Source organism: Toxorhynchites rutilus, chromosome 1, assembly GCF_029784135.1.
Source record: "Toxorhynchites rutilus septentrionalis strain SRP chromosome 1, ASM2978413v1, whole genome shotgun sequence".
Lineage (NCBI taxonomy): Eukaryota > Metazoa > Arthropoda > Insecta > Diptera > Culicidae > Toxorhynchites > Toxorhynchites rutilus.
This window is the reverse complement of record NC_073744.1, coordinates 184,678,403-184,696,646: the sequence shown is the minus strand read 5'-3', so window position 1 is coordinate 184,696,646 and position 18,244 is coordinate 184,678,403. Positions and strand designations below refer to the sequence as shown.

General features: G+C 37.9%; 1 protein-coding gene across 1 annotated transcript in view; it reads left to right on the top strand.

Moving 5' to 3' along the window:
* Positions 1-18,244, top strand: part of LOC129762100 (uncharacterized) — a 73,059-nt gene that overhangs the window by 48,575 nt on the left and 6,240 nt on the right. The gene's annotated exons all lie outside the window — the stretch shown is intronic.

Here is an 18,244-nt window from a genome sequence, read left to right as displayed (position 1 = left end):
TCGTATTCAATTGGAAATGAGAAAATTGAACTCGGAGACAAATTGAACTTTTGTTTAGAATTCCTCCCAAACTGCACGCTATTTACTAATACGCGAAGACCTTTATAGCATACCTAGTAACTGTCTAAGTTTGTTGGTTTGAATTCACAATGGATAAAAAAAGGGTGGGTTGTATCTATGATATAACCGCAAGGTTGACGTGGGACTACCTTAGCTTAGTAATCATTTGTTTGTATTGATTAAATTTTTGATTAAATGAAACAATTTCGAATTCAATTGAATTCAATATATTTGCGTTGTGAGTAAAAAATTTGAACAAATGCCTTGTCTCTAGCGTCTGCACGATTTTACCAGGTACCTAAGTTTAGAAGACCGTTTTAGGGAAACGCACTCTAGTCTGCACAAAGGCAAGCGAGTACAAATATACTCGTAGTTTGCATGTATTTGCAATGCCAGTTTCCCCAGACACCTTGGTTTAGAAGTCTTTATAGGTAAACAGATTTCAGTCGAAACAAAAATACTCCCGATCTGTATGAATTTGCAATCCCAATTTCCCTAGACACCTTGGTTCTGAAGCCTGTGTTAAGGAAACACATTTCAGCCGGAACAACAATGCCACCGACTTGCATGAATTTGCAATGCCAACTTCCCCTCAATCCGTGGATTTGAAGTCTGTGTTAGGGAAACACATTTAGGTGGGAACAAAAGCTCCCCCTACTTTCATGTATTTGCAATTAGTGATCCCCCATAATCGTTCGATTAATCGATTAATCGACTACTGCCTAAAGAAATTGATTATAAATCGAACGAATACTGCGCAACCAATAATCGAAGCGAACGAATAATTTACGTCGATTAATCGATCCAAACCCACAGAAAAAAAAACGCAGTTTTATGAGCGATTCACATAGAACGTTACGGAAAAGAACGTCTACGTTCCGGCAACGTCTCCACCAATTCACACATGCAGTTAATGCTTGCACCAGCACCGTCACGTCAAATGTCAAACGAATGATTTATTCAATGTTATTCATGGTGTCGCCATCTACAACAATTTTGAATTGCAATGCCCTCTTTCAAATCAGCATGCCTAGAATCAGTCCTAAATTTAGAAAAATTCAGTGAAAATCATTGAACTATATTATTTAAATGCCTAAAACCTGTAGTCCCGACCCTTTTTTAACAATAATAATATATAGACTGTTTTTCTCAGCTAGTCGTGAATTGATTTTGACTGAGAAATTTGAAACTGGGAGATATGTTGGCATAAAAAATGCAGCCAAAATCAAAACAAAACCGAGACACAAATCCCAGACAAAAACCCAACGAGCCGTCCGTCTCCGTCAATTATTCTTTTCTACAAATCCTGCAGGTCGTTTTCGTTGAACGTATGCTGACGGGTCGTTACGTTGCCGATGTATGTGAATGTTTTCATATGAATTGCATGGTAGAATAACTGACGTAACGGAACGTGACGGGTCGTGAACGTGACGTGGATGTTGTATGTGAATCGCACTTTATCCTGAAATTCAATCATTATCTTAGTATTCGATTAGCTGATGAAAGATTAATTTCAAAAATCAGGGATCACTATTTGCAATGTTTTTTTTTCTATTATAGTGACTTTCAACACATTTCGGCTGGTTCGTCACTTTAACTTCCATTTTTGGAAGAATATCGGGAGTGAGAATTGAACTCGTGATTTCTGCGTGAGAGGTATGGATGTTACCACTACGCCAGATCGCCTCCGCATTTGCAATGTCGATTTCTCCAACGCTACTTGGTTTTAAAGTCTGTGTTAGGGAACAAATTTCGGAGAGAACAAAAGTCCCCCTATTTTCGTGTATTTGCAATTCCGATTTCCCCAAGGCTGCTTGGTTTTGAAGTCTGTGTTGGGGAAACCGTAAAGCGGGCCAATCTAAACGAGGCAATTAAGGTGTTTAGATAACGCTTCACATTTTACAGTTATTCAATTATTTATCTAATGAAAAATAACATTTTATTAATTGCAATAGATGCGTAGAAATAGTTCCTATCAATTGATGCAAACATCTTTCCGATCCAGTAGAAAATGTCCGAGCTATAAGCATTCGAAATCTTGCATTTTTTCCTGCATGTTCTGTGTTTATGTTTTTCATTTTCCGGTTAGACGTAGTGCCACGTCAAAAAATGAAGCCGTCCATTAATGGTATAACCAAGTATGGAAAAGTTCATTCGCTCATTTCTCCACACCTAATTATAAATCACTCTTGTATCTGCTTGGAATCATAATGGCGAAAAGAATGCAGCAAGCAATCGTGAGATTGCACGATGAATCATTTTTCACTCTCCGACCATCTTCATTCGGGACTGAGAGTGAACATAACAAAGCAAAGAGTGGAAAACAACATTCAATGAATGAATACTCCTTTGAAAGGATCGCACGAAACAAAATAACGAGTGAGTCAAAATAGACTCAATCTGAGTGTATGTATGATTTTATTTTCCCTTGTACTCTTTTCCTTGTCAGCATTCAAGTGCACTGGAATCTACCTTCACGCTCGCCAATAACTTGCGGTAATATGGTCTTTTGCGTTGGCTTCGATCGTTTCATACTAGAAACAAAAAAAAAAGTCATTGCAATAGTGCACAGGAAACAACTCGATTTCAACTATCTACCTATATTTTGCTATCGCGATCGAGGCTTCAATGATTGCTATTTGAGTGAAAAATGAATGATTTTACAGAGACACTCGCTGGCTCAAGCAAAAGTTTCCAATTTGATTCTCTCACCATCTAGCGTCATTCCGAGGGGCAAATGAGGGAATGCAAAATTCTCTGAGAATAGATGAACGGAATCGAAACAGTATTTTTACGTTTAATTCGAGAATGAACTTTACGAAGATGATAGGTGAATGTTTTCTGTCTCAAATAAAGTGAGGCATAAACGGAGAATAGAAGGGTGAGTTTAATCTGTGAGTGTTGTTGAACGAATTTCGATGCGATTTCGCCCATACCTGGGTATAACTACTTCTTTGCATCAGAAATTGAGTTTTCGTTTCACTTTATATAGACGATAAATTGAGATTGTACTCGCGAGTAACGAGAATCGTGTCAGGGAGAGTAGTAGTGTCGATTGAGGTCAGGTTGAATGAAGAGGCAGATTTGTATTCATTAGTCACATTAATTAGAATTAGAATCGTCAATTGGAATAACCATTAGAATAATCATCAGCCATCCTCGCTCTCAACGCTCGTCAATTCATTTTCTAACGGGCGTTCAATAAAAAATGAGAATTTCGTCAGTGACATAACAGCTCGACTGGAAAGTTTATAAGGTAACACAGTAGAACTCTTTTTTTTTGCAAAATTAAATTTTATCATTCAACATAATTGCCTTCGAAGGCGATACAGCGATTATAGCGATCTTGCAACTTTTCGATACCCTTTTTATAGTACTCTTTTGGTTCTTCCTCAAAATAGGTTTCGGTGATCACTTCATCATCGGTCTTAAATTTCTTGCCAGCGACAATTCTCTTCAGGTCTGCGAACAGAAAATAGTCGCTGGGGGCCAGATCTTGAGAATACGGTGGAAATCCGAAGCCCAATTCATGCAATTACACACGAAATTCGGATTTTTCCATTTTTTCACAATAACAAAAGTTGCTTCACTCTCAATGCTGTAACACACGAACCAATCGACCGATTGCTGTCAAATTTTGACACGTATCCATTGAAAGATGGTGCTTTGTGATAGTCAAGTAGATTTTTGCAAGAGGCGCCATCTAGACGTCAAGAGCGCTGGACGGCACTGACATCCATCTTCCGAATGCAATTCCGGATCCTTGTGGTCAGCGGCTTGGTGTCCGTGGCCCGCCAATGATTCTGGTACACCAGGGTACTGAGGGAGCCGGAAAAATCCCCGATCGGACGGCACTGGGACAAGTTGGTCGGATTCCTTGGGTACGTACGGTATCTGTATTTCTCGAGGTACGCCAACGTCTTCTTGGCGTAATGGGAAAACACCTTGTCCGGCCAGAAGATGTACTTCCCATCAGAATTATGCTCCTCTAAGAACGGAACCAGAATTGATGGCATGTCCGCTCGGCTTGTTAAACCAGGGCTTTGAAATCCCTTTGTTGGAGATTGCAATATACAGCATAACTTTCTTCTCAAACCGGGTGACAAACTTCTCAAGCTTATATTTTTACCGGCCTTTGACGAGAATGTGGGACTTTGACAGTGGAAAATAGATTTCACAGTCGCTATCTGCTCGTGCGTGTACTCTGGGGACCTAGTCTTCTTCCGACAGACAATGCCCTCCTGCTTGAGGGTCCTGTGGATGTAGGAATGGGAGCAGTGAAATTTTCGGCCGGTGCAAGGCAAACTCGTACCCGTCTTTGTTGCCGAACAGCTTTTTCTGAGATTCCTTCTTCGTTTTCGTCATGATCTCCGCCGGACGGCCACTACCGGTCTTCCACTCGTCGTTCCGGGATGCCAGGACCCAGTAAATAGTGCTCACCGGCACATTTTCGTCCCGAAAGTGGTCTACTGTGAACTTTTTTCCTTGACATTCACGCGTTCCGAAGAACCGTACAACGCGCTCACGGGGTGTTTGTTTTTTCGACGCCATCTTTGATCGAACTGACAGCACCCGAGCGAAAAGAAACGAGCAACCCGTTTCTAGGGAGTCCTGAGAGCAGTTCTCTCGGCGAGAAAAAAAATTATGCTCTTTATTTTTTTAAAGAAAGGTATTGAACTCATTCTCATTTTTTATTAAACACCCGCTAGCCAATTTAGGTCATGTTGACGGTGAATGCCGTGAGGCAACAACGTTCGCGAGTTTGACGGCGACGTCAACAACTGATTTACGTTCTATGACACATTCCGGTCCATGATCCATGTCACCACGGAAATTATTTGAGAGCGCTATCGGAAGCAGCCTGATCCGGTCTACCGAGATTGCTGCTAACAAGCGTTGTTCGCACATGGTCCTACCGGAGGCGATCTGGCGTAGTGGTAACATCCATACCTCTCACGCAGAGATCACGAGTTCAATTCTCACTCCCGACATTCTTCCAAAAATGGAAGTAAAAAGTGACGAACCAGCCGAAATGTGTTGAAAGTCACTATAAAAGAGAAAAAAAAAAAAAAAAAAACATGGTCCTACCGCGTGATTTTAGAGCAGCTTGGGAGCTGTTAGAGAACACACTGGGTGACGCCTATCTTGCTGCGTGGGAAGAGTTTATTGCCATAGAAAATCAATCCCTTTTTACCAAAACGATGGAGTTCCTCCAACAGCGCTCATATCATGCTGAATACCGGCTCTCAACCGAATGCCATTAGTGGTCACAAAGGAAATAACAGCGGCTCGCCGATAGTCAGCCACCGAAGGACCTTCTACGGGAACTTGGTCTGGGAGATATTTTTTAACGTCATCGTTTACCTCCTTGTAGGGGGACCCGGCCCCTGCTAATCGCTCTCGCCCAGCGTCAAGTAGCGTCATCCTTTGTGAGCAGGACAGTACGCTTATCCGAAAAAATATTTTTCACCAGCACCTTCAACCAATCATACACAGTCACCGCAGGTCCCGGTGCCGTCGAACGGCCAGAACCAGGATTCCGTTCGATTCCAGAAGGACGAGGGTGCTGTAAATGCCGAATCGGCTTTACCCGGTGGATACGAACTAACTCCCGATGTCTAAGTGGAACTATAGAAAGCCTTTGCATAGCGATTGTTCCACAATGCAAGGTTTTGAAAACCAAAGTGTAAGATGTGTAAGTGCAAGATGAACTGAAGTTCTCGGACAGAAAGGAAGCGGAAGAACTGGCTTCGACGAATCCTAGACGTCGGATGGAATTTAAAGGCATCCGACATCCTCTTCATGATCCGCGATTGAATTGTATCTATCAGGTTAGCAGACGCGAAATTAATAACTATAAGTAGAATATGTTTTATTTTAAATGTTTGTTTATTCCACATCGAAATCCATTAACAATCATAAGCATTGATACCGGGTGATTTTTTGAATTGTTTTTATTTAGCACGCAGAAATGAATTCATTTGTTTTCAGTCATGTTTAAATAAAAATCCCCGAATCCCGATTATTATGTAATGAAATAACGAACGATTTAATATCTTCAAAAGAAAACCTTTTTTTCCTATCTGGTATCTCTGCTAATGCTAAAGAACGTAAAGGGACAAACTGACGACATATAACGAAGAGCTGGAGACGGATCATTCTTTCACATCTCACAACTCCTACTCTCTACAGCTGGAGCGGCACAGCTCCGCAGCTCTTCAGCTCCTCAGCTCTGCAACCCCAGCTCAGCAGCTGTCTTCCTGAAAGTCCACCCTTGTGGCATGTATTCATTGGTATAGGGATGCACTGTAACTCTATCAGTTCTTTGGTCCCAGGAGTAGTCGTGATATCTTGAAACAAACGTCTCGGACCGACACCGTTTCATGACTGCCTTGGTGCAAAGGTGGTGTCCACCTTTATTTGGTCGGTGTTATGTCTGTCCGGACTAAGTAACATAATTATGATTCCGAATAATTCAAACCAAAAGTTTGAAACACTAAGGTTTTGATTCAGCATCCGGAATCACTGTTCAATTTATAGCAGCGATCGTAGTAGGCGTATCTGAAAATTTTTGACATCAAATTGTTTGGAAAATCTCTATCTCTTTTGAAAAAGGTTTGGCAGGGTGGAAATTTGATGTTGGACACCGACATGGAAAATCTGGCATAGTCAGGCACTAAAAAATCGCACTTTTGGATCTTGACGACAAAGCGCAAGTGTGCTTCAATGAAATATGGAAAAATGGAGCGAAGCATTCTCCAAGCGTCTCTATAATGATGTCTGAAGCGATTAGGGCCGCTTCATATTTCCATGTAGCATTATCACTCTCCCACGTTCTTAGAAACAAACGAAGTTTCATTATTTTTCCGTTATGAAGTTGTTGTGTCGAAGGCTCTCAGTGTCGGTGTGTATGTTGTGAGATAATAATCGCCAATTAATCAAAATTCCACCGAAAATGTTACTGCTTTCGAGAACTAAGCATACGACTGCTCTCTGGACCTATTTACCACATGAATAATCGAAATAAGCCACGATATAATTGTCATCTGTTAAAAAACAACCAGTTGAATGATTTCATGAGAATCTTGGATCAAATTATCATGCAACCGTAAGTACTTTCAACATTGTTTTGTTCCTTCCATATACATTCCATATTGAATGCAAATAATTACGACACGATATTTGGCATGCCAATACAGATACACTTCGCCTACTGCTCCACCTCTATATGTACCTCATTGGATGGAGGGTATCCGAAAAAAAAGTACGAAAATTCATCAAAACAATGACGGAATATTTTTTCAATATTTTCTTCTGAGAAAAACAATAACATATCTGCATTTTGATATAACGAAAAAAATGTACCTTTTAGCTTTAAGCTTTAGTGGTATACAGGGTTTTCCAACTTTAAATTCCGAAAGTAAATTGAAATAAAACACACTTAGAATTCGAATTTCGATGAAACATTTATTTCAAATTAAAGTTTGGTTTATGCCATTATGTGTGAAATACAACATCATTCAAATGTCCACCTAGGGCTTCCTCGCACACCTTGATCCGGAACAGGTAATTTTCGATGACTTTTCGGCACATATGGGGCGGTATCTCGGTCATAACTTCACGAATGTCGTCTTTCAAATGTTCAAGAGTTTGAGGAGAGTTGGCATAGACACGGTCTTTCGCATAACCCCACAAAAAAAAGTCTAGCGGGTTCAAATCGCATGATCTGGACGGCCAATTGGCATCACCAAAACGCGAAATTATGCGTCCCTCAAATTTCGTTCGCAATATGGCCATGTTCGGTCGTGTTGTGTGGCACTTGGCGCCGTCCTGCTGAAACCACATGTCATCCGTATCCATATCTTCAATTTGTGGCAAAAAAAAATCGGTTAACATGCCATAGCGCTCACCATTCACAGTTACCGTCTCGCCGTCCACATTTTCAAAGAAATACGGCCCGATGACTCCACCAGACCATAATGCGCACCTAACAGTGACTTGGCGGATGCAATGGCCTCTCAACAATCAAGTGTGGATTTTCTGAGCCCCATATACGGAAATTTTGGGTGTTCACATAGCCACCGAGCTCGAAATGTGCCTCATCGCTGAAGAAAATTTGATTGCTGCTGTTTGTCGTTCACCCAATCGACGTATGCCCGACGCATTCCATGGTCACCACGCTCTAATTTTTGTACCAGTTGGACATATTTGCAACCCCAATTTAAGGGGTTTGTAGAACTAACTTTTTCTGAAATTTTGATAGTATATGAAGGTTCCACCAAGGACCCCAAAAACTGCGAAAAAAATTAATGTTGAATTTCAAGGTACCGTTATACTAAATGAATCATCAAATGCATCATGTAATGCTTGATGTCTTTTCTCTGGGTTGCTTTCCATCAATGATTCCATCTTTACGGATGTTACAATTTCATTTCTGAAAGTATTCAAATTAAAAAATAACAAAACAAACCTACATTAATTTTACAATTACCTCCTGAAAATATGTCATGGAATCCGTAAAATAGTGATTCAACTGAATCAACTCTAGGAACAAACTTTTCAACTAATATTTCTTTAGGTTTTGCTCAGTTGCTCAGGAATGGCCACACGATGCTTTGGCAATACGCTTGGATCGCATTGTCACCAATCATCCCATTTCGGAACGGATTGGGATGAACTTGTTTTCGCACTGTTGCAATTTCAGGACCTGGTCTGGAATGCTTTCCTGAGACTTAATCGCGAAATGTTGAATTCGTGATTTCATGCATTTTGGGCGCCTTTTGAACGCGACACTCGGCTCTCACAATTTCCACATCGTCTGCCATCTTAGACTTATCAGATTGCATGTGTTCCCGATACAACAAGTAAAATTTGTTTAATACAATAAGGAATAAGTAGAAATAGAGGTATCCTTATTCCGATCATGTTTTTTAACGGAGTAACCGAATTTGCATCACGGTATTTAATTTTTGTAAAGCACGTCAGTATGGGTCCCCCTGTTTAATTCGTAACTGATTTTCACTATAACTCACCACGACACATTGTTTCCCATAAAGGTGTCAAAGTCCTGATCAGAAGCAGCTTCTCTATCATCGATGTAAACGTATGTTTTAATTACCATGTTATTTTGTGATTTCCATTAGCTCGCTACACAACTGCTTAATTGCACACTATGGAAGGCCAAGCGATTAAAGGTGTCCTATTTTCTAAACATAAATAATCTTGCCTTAATAGTCGCTAATTACGGTCTCTAGGGTCTAGACACGTCTGGACTTGTAGCGGATTCTGATCCTAGCGCAATGGGATGAATATTTTGCTCACTTTTGGATTGTTGATATATTTCCTACAAAACTTCCGCCAGAAGTTGCAATATAATGGATTGGTGTGTTATTTCGAACCTCTCACTCAAAAGTGACTGAAAAGTTGATATCCTTCGATACTAGTGGTGGTCTCCACTTGAGTGTCCTCCGTCTGGTGACGCGGGTGATCGTACCGATTTTGTTACGCTCCTCTGAATGATTGAGTATACTTCGGCGGGCAATGATTGGGTGGATGACCCTAGCGAGACGCGATATCGGCGCCGCGTGGGCTTGTCCAATATCGATGCACAGATAAGCAGCAAGCGTTGACGTGTTTTATGAATGAAATCTTTTCTGTCACGACAACTCGCGGGGATTCGGAAATTTGTCGGATTTTTTTTTGTCAACTTAATTGAGTTCACAGCTCATATTTGCGAACCGAACACAATCAGTAAACTGGATATGGCAATGTTGAGATCATGGTTCGAGATTGCAGCGATCGAAAAATGGTCACAAATAGACGGCGATCGATCCCCCGATACGACGGTGTGAAAACGGATTTGCTTCCATTTATGTAACCCGCAATTGAAACACTTGTTAATTAGCGGGTAAATGGCCGGCTGAACTCAACGCCAATTTTGTCGCAAGAGTCGACTGCCCTTGTGCTCTTGGAAAACATTCCAGTGAAAAAAAAAGCGCAGATGTAAACAAACTCACTCGGATTGCAGCATGAGGCGAACGCGACGACGTCGCGTCGCGTGGCAAATGTCAACTCGCAGCGCCATCGCGTCGTGTGACATTCTGTCTAATTGAGCCGCCGGCGTTCGCGCTCTTTAGCGCGCGCAATCGAGCCGCCAGCGTAAGACGTGCTTCCGCGTGTAATGTCCAGCGTCTCTGTTGTTAATTTCGAATGGAAAACACCTTTTGCACGACAAAGAATTTCTAGAATCGGACGCCAGATAAAAGCCATATGTGAAGACTTCGTCGGGCGTGTAAACATCCGCCCCTTTCGATCATGTACCATTGCGGTTAGCGAAATTTATGAATGACTCAGTCGGCAGCCAGCAAGCTGCGCCTTGCATTCCAGCGACCAGCATCGGAGCCGTGAGTAGCGGTTTTATGGCGTGCCGTAGTTATTATCACGACGCCTGGAAAAGCCTACACATGACGTGACGTACTAGAACTGTTAAACTACCCTTTCCTGGAAGCTGTTAGCTCCCGTAACTCACGGGCAAACCGCCACAAGCGATCGTGATTTATCGCCGCCGGGGGCCCACTTTAATTACAGGTGTCCATCGGTGGCCGCAACGGAGGAAGATGCTTCTCGAGTATGGAAAAAAAGGCTGGAAATGGTTTTAATTAGAATAACAAGCTAATTAATGTGTCCATCAATCATTTGTTCCTGGTTTGAATAGGAACTTTTCCTGTGGCCCGTGCAACATCTGTCGCAATTATCTCTGGATTTGAACAGGTCTTGAACAGTACTGCTGTTGAACCCGTTTTCAGCTACGTAAATCTCAATCCAGCTCCATCTCGGGATAGTTTTGGCGAAGCAAAAATGTCGAGGTATCAAAAAAGAAGTTTTTTTTATGTACGGTCGAGAAAATAGATCTCGAAAATTATTTCGATTCCGAGTTTTAACGAAATTGCGATTTTTTTTCGGAATATCTCGCGTTAGCAGGCGTTTATTTCTACCATCTTTTGATCTTTGTCACCTTGTCACACACAATCATCCAAAATGATTGCGCATCTTAATTAAACATACCAACAGACAACAAATTCGCTTCGGATGGTTATTGAAACATAGTGGTGTGCTCCTGTGCAGTCCTGAAGCAAAAGCAGAAGCTGCTCCATTCCGTAATGGAGAAGCTTCTGCTTTCGCTTTGCTGCTAAAACTTATATTTGAAAACTGGAGCGGATACAGTATCACTGCTTGTGCAGAAATCTTAGGTCTTTCATCAATTTGATCTCGATCGGCTGCTTCCACTTTTAGACCCCCAAAAATACTGCTGAGTCGAGCTCACGACGGCGCTAACGTTTTGACGTAGGACTACGTCTTTCATTTCTATACCGGGGTGTAAAACCAAAGTTTCGAGAACGAAAGCGTTACGCTGGAGACCGAGATTTTGAGCGTTAATAGCTCTTAAACAACTGAACGAAATGGTTTGATAAACACTTCATTTGAAAGATAAAATGTCTACGCGTCATATACTTGTTACTTTTTGATCCAAAAACTTGTTTCAATAGTCTTAAAATTGCTTTCAAAACAGGCTATTGAAATCACCAATCGGTATATAAGCGAGCGCCGCTCGTAAATCCACTCAGTTCAAATTGAACAGCGATTGGAGCATGTTGTCGCTGTTGTGGTGAAGCTCTTCGTTTATCATGAAAGCGCGGATGAACGGTGTCACCAAGAGCCTGTTTGTGCACCTAAGGCCAAAAGGGAATCCATCAGGAGGAGAGTGAATCCATCGGAGCAGCCGCCACACACACACACACACACACATACACGCGTGGAATTCTCGTTGCTATCATCGTTGCTGAAAAATAATCTGCCAGTTCCCCTGGGAATTGAAAAATACATTCATGCGAAAGAGTTTTCTATCCATATAACACTGCAACCAAATACATTTGGTTTTGTTATTTTTCAATCAATCGCAATTAACAGGAAAGCTTCTGAATATTTTTTTCCCCATCAGTGGAAATTTTCGTATCCAATATTGGATGCATAACATGAAAAACGGAAAATGTTTCACATCGCGAAAATCAAGTCATTTTCGAGCGATTATTTGCTTTCTACTCATATAATGCTGCGACCAAATACATTTCGTTTTGGATTTTTTCAATCAAGTGCGATCAACGTAAGACCACGTCTTTCGGCAATTTATTAGAGGTGCAATGAATCTTTAGGAATTCCCGCTCTACGCGCACTGGCAAACAATGTTTACTCAACAATTTCTCAAACTAGAAATGGGTGTTGTGAGAAAGGATTAGCGAACGCGAAAACGACAAACGGGAGAAAGATACGTTTGGAGGTTGAAGGAAATTGGCAGAAAACTTCTTCATTCTATCATTCAAATAATGTGATTCATACCACATCGTTTTGCCAGAAAGAGATTATTAATGTTCAAAGGAGGAATCGAGTCCTCCGAGGAAATTACCCAGCGCAAATTAGAGTCGACTATCGATTGCGGCATTCGTACACAAATAATTTCATAATGCAGTTTCACCAAAGTGATTTCTTCGGATATATTCACTACATCATGTCATGTATTTCATATTCTTCATTAAGAAATCCATATCCATGGCACCTATCGGTAACGAATTATTATCGAAACCACGATTTTCGCTAAATGCTCCTTTCAGTTCGGCCTGTAAAAAACTTTTCTGTACTCTAATCCATCAAATTTGGAGCCCTGAAAAGGGCTGTTGATTATATGCTAAGCTAATATAGCACGCTCTCCTCGGATACGATAGGCCAGCTGGATGTCCTTGGGCATGATGTGACGCGTTTTGCATGGATAGCACACAAATTGGTATCTTCGAATAAGCCTCCTGCAGTGTCATAACCGCGGAACTTTGGAAGCGCAAGTCGGTTTTGAAGTCCTGAGCAATTCCACGAACCAAATGCTGCAAAGGTAGCTTGCGGATCAGCAATTCGGTCGACTTCTGATAGCGACGAATTTCATGCGAAGTTCCCGGTCGATAGCGATGTGGCTTCTCCACCTATCCTGCTACTGGTGCGCTTATCCGAGCTGACTTCGTGTGCCTTACCACCGAACGACTAACGAGCTGTCTGCTTAGTCCCGATGAAACGAGTCCTCACGGTGCGAGAGTAGAGTAAGAAATGAACGAAAGCAAGGGAAGTGTCATTCTGATAGCGACTGATCGTTGCTGAAAAATAATCTGCCAGTTCCCCTTGGAATTGAAAATTACATTCAAGCGAGTTTATTTTAATGTTTTCTATCCATATAATACTGCGACCACATACATTTGGTTTTGTGATTTGTCAATCAAGTGCAGTTAACAGGAAAGCTTCTGAAGATTATTCTTCAGAACAAGGTTTTTTGTATCCAATATTGGATGCATAAAACCTTGAGTCTTCAAAGTAACACTCTCGTTTTTGAAGTCACCCAAATATTTATTTATTCATTCATTCAGGATGAATTTAGATTCAACTTCAAACAAATGATCTCTAAATCAAAGATAGTCCTACGTCACCCTTGCGGTTATACCATAGATATAACCCACTTCCTGTTTTTTTTATCGGATCTTCTCAAGCTCCGACGATGATTTCACTGAATGTTCTGAGTTTTTCGGATTTTCTAAATGTTTTGAATTTTATGATTTAATTTCTCATTTTTATATAAAATTTGAAAATTCAGAAAATTCTGAAAAATTTACAAAAATTCCTATCTTTTTTCTAAAAATTTGGAAAATTTAAAAATGTGAAAAAAATTAAAATAAATCTGAGAAACTTAAAAAAATTCTACAAAATAAAATAAAAACAATTCCCAAATTAGAAAAAAAATCATAAAACTAGGAATTGTTTTTAAAAATTCAAAAGATTCAAGAAATTGAGTAAATTGAAAAAAAAATAAAGAGTCGGGGAATTCAGAAAATTCACAAGAAATCCGAAAAAATCAGAAAATGAAAACATCAAAATAATTAAAAATCAGAAAAAATGTATTTTTTTCAATTTAGAAAATTTAGAAAATTTAGGAAATTGAGAAATTCAAATAAAAATTCAAAAATAAATCTGAAGATTTGGAAAATTCAGATAAGTTCAGAAAATGAAAAAAACAAAAAAATGAGAAATTTGAAATGTTCAGGTTTTTTTTTCAAATTCAAAATAACAGAAAATTTGAAAAATAAAAAAGACAGAAAATTAACAAAAAACAAAACGAGAAAAACTCAACAAGAAATTCCAAATTTTATAAAAATTAATAGAAATCAGGAAAGAAAAAAATGAAAAAAAAATTGAATTAAAAAAATTTAGAAAACCATAAAAACCCAGAAAATATTGAAAATAAAAATTGGGAACAGTTTGGGAATATAGAGAATTCAGAATAATTAAAAAAAAATCAGGACAAATTAAAAAATCCAAAGTTAAAAAAATCAGAAGAATATAGCAAATTTCAAGAAAATCAAATTTCAAGAGATTAAGAAAAAATTTCAAAAATTCAGAAAAAAAAATCTAAATTATAGAAATTTACAAATAAAAAAAATTAAATTATAGAAATTTACAAATAAAAAAAAAATTAAATTAAAAAGAAAATAAAATTACTAGAAAAAATATTTTTTAATTTTTAGAAAATTCTAGAAAAAGAATAATTTTTAAAAATTTGAAATTTGAAAAAACCAACAAAAAAAATGGCATAAAATTCATAAAGTTAAGAGAAATAAAAAATCCGAAAAAATTTTAAAAATCAAAAAATTTAGAAAACTAAAAAAAAATAACAAAAATTTACATAAGTCTGAGATTTCAAAAGAGCGGAAAATTTGAGATATTTAAAACATCACAAAGCTAAAAAAATACAAAATTAAAGAATAGAGCTTCAGAAGATTCAAAAACGATCAGAAAACATTATGAAATTCAATAAAAATCAGAATTTATGATTCTGTTCAAAGAGAAAAGAAAATCCAAATTTTCCGAAAATTTTAGAAATTCAGAACAATTACATAAATTTGAAAAAAATAATTCTAAAAATTAATTTCTAAATTTTGTTAAATTCCGAATAATTCTTAGAATTTAGCAAGCTCAACAAAACATTCTAAAATTTTTAAGAAATCAATCAAATTAAATAAAAAATCAGAAAAATTGTAAAAGTAAAAAAAAACAATGAAAATGAAAAATTTAAATTCTGAAATCTATATGAATTACAAAAAGAAGAAGAAAGAACCAACAAAAACATAGATAGTAAATATAAATTACAAAACTTAATAAGATTCAGAAAATTCAAAAAAATCGTAAAACGTAAAAAAATGCAGATTTAAAAAAAAACTGATTTAGAAAATTCTGATTTTTTTAATTTAAAAATTTTGAAAAATTCGAAAGTTTTCAAGTTAAATTTTTTTTGAAGAATGGAAAAATTTCAGAAATTGCATAAATTTAGAAAAGATTCGAAAAAAAATAAATTATTAAGAAAAATATTAGAGAATGTAAAAATTGAGATAAAATGAGGAAATTAAAAAAATTAAGAAAAAAATCAATAAATTCCTGAGTTCCTAAAAAAATAAAAATCTGAAAATTTTGAAAATTCGGAAATTTTAAGTATATGAAAATTGAAAAAAATCTGAAATTTCAGAATATTGAAAAAATGCTCATCCATTCAGAAAATTTCTAAAAATCAGAAAAAGTCAAAAAATGAATTCAAATGCAAATTCAAAAAGAAAATTTAAAGAATTAAAACCATAAAATTCCAAGAAATCTAAAAAGGCTGAAGATTCGGAAAATTTTACAAAAATCGCAAAATAAAAAAAAATGGAAATTCTGCAGCGACCACAATCACAAATGAAGCGCCCCTCAACGAATAAGTCTGAACAGTTTCATATTTATTCAATCAAGATATAAGGAAGAATTCAATAAAAGATTTTCAAATAGTAATATCGGAATTTTCCATCCCAATGCACTCCGAAAATTAAAAAAAAAACAAATTTTTTTACAAAATTGAATAAAAATCAGACAATAAAAAAATTAAAAAGAAGATAAAAAATTGAAATAAATTTAAAAAAAAACAGCAAATTATAAATATCGAAATATAGGTAAACTTCGATAAAACGTACATTTCACTTTCAAAATTGTACGTTGTATCGAAGCATAATAAAGTACTCACAAACGTAGTCTATCAGTCTTCCATGTTTCACAAAAAACACTGGGTCCGGAATAAACATGTCTACGCTGGTGTTCGCAGTTTTGTGTTTGAATACAAACATGATATTTTCGTACCTTTGTTTGAAAATGTGACATGTTTGTATTCGTAATATGTTTGGACATACGATGTTTAATCCTAATGTTTCACATGATGTTCGAACATGGTGTACAGTTTCTCTTGCATTTTCACCCCAGGAACCGGTAGAAGAAGCGAATCGGACACCATACCAACACCACTCAACACATGGTGTGTTGGTATGTCGACATGGAAAAAAATGCTTTGCTATCATGACAATGGGTGCTTCGTCTAATATTTTGGGCAAATAAAATAAACCTCTTTATCTGTTCTGAACAAAACAAACGTCGATTGATATCAGAGTTCTTCACAATTGATATCATTATTTAGTGCATTCATCAATTTATATATTGAATTCATGTAACATTCGCTATTATGAGCTATTTGAACAAGTACTAAAATTGAACAAGTACTAACCACTCGACTACGGGAGCAACAATTTTGGCTGGATCTTTGAATGTTTACAAATGGCTGCTTGTTCGCGACGAACGCGACCCGAGCTATAAAAAAAATTGTAAGGGGTTGTATCTTGGACACGACCACATTTTGTACGTAGAACCACGGAATTATATTATTCAACTCGCTTGTTTTGACGTGGTACTACGTCTAACATTTTAATATAGAGGTCTATTTTAAAGTTTCGTGTGGAAAAAAGTGTAAGGTTATCCTACTGGGATTTGAAAACATGATTCCATGGAAGATACGTTGATACATTTTCCGTATGCTTCCGATGCTTCCGCTTCTTCGAGGGTGTGTAGTGAATGCGGATGAAATTGCATTGCCGTTTCGCAATATCTTCCATTCTTGCATCGAGCTGTGTATGTCATGTGTGTGAAATCAACATTAGGTATGAGTTATGTCCGCTCGCTGTGTTGCACTTACTCCTCGCTCGCAACTGTGGTTTCATTCCATTCCATCAGTGGAAAGAAACTCCATACTCCTCCATCCCTTGTCCATTCTCGCTTGATGTTCGTCAGCAACGATATTGCTCCGATGACCACCAAACGAGAAGTGGTGTGGGTTCAAATCGAGGATGGCTTGTTTATACCAAATAAGCTTGTAACGAGCAGTAACGATTGTATTAGTTGCTCGATTCTTACGGTACGGTTGTGGGAAGCACACAAATCGGTAGAACAAAGGTATGGGAAAATCGCTTCCAGTTTTCATTAATTTAAACTGTTTAGAGATTAGGGAATTGTAATGTATAGCATATCAAACAAATCATAGAGAATTTTCAATTCGATTGGTATGCAAATCATCAGCATCCGTTCGCTGTGAAAATAGTTATTAACGTTAACTTTATTTAATAAAAACGTGACATGGTTTCTGAATTGGCACCCTTCCTGAAAGACGTAGTTCTACGTCAAAACGAAGAAGAGGAGAAGAAAAGATGATGCAATCGCATACACACAGAGCATATGTAGTGTAGTGTAAGTGTAGCTTTTAGTTTTTTCCTTCATTCAGTTTGTGATAGCATCGAAAAATTAACGGTGTGTTCTAGCCGCTAAAATTTCTCTGCTGGTTCTGCTGTGTGCCGCTGAAGGTTAGTGAAAATTTGATATTATTCCAAGGTGTTTTACAGTGAATGTGTGCCGTGTTAGAGCAAGCTGAGTTCTGTTTGTGCGACGTTTAGAGACAAAACACTCCTCTATCACTTCGAGTTTTTGAAGGCGAAAATCTCGGTCAATTTTGTACTTTCAAAGTAATGGAGCAATAGTAACGTTTTAATATGATATGTAGGGTTACCGCTCCCATATTCATTTCATCACCTCGTAATCCATCCCATAGCGTATGTGGATTATAGCGCTAGTGGTTTTGTTTATTATTTTTTTATTTTTGTATTTTTTTATGGTCATAAGCAAACATGATAACCAAAATAAACAGATATTTTCGTGCTCCAATCATTTGTTAACGAGTGGGATGAAAATAAGGGCT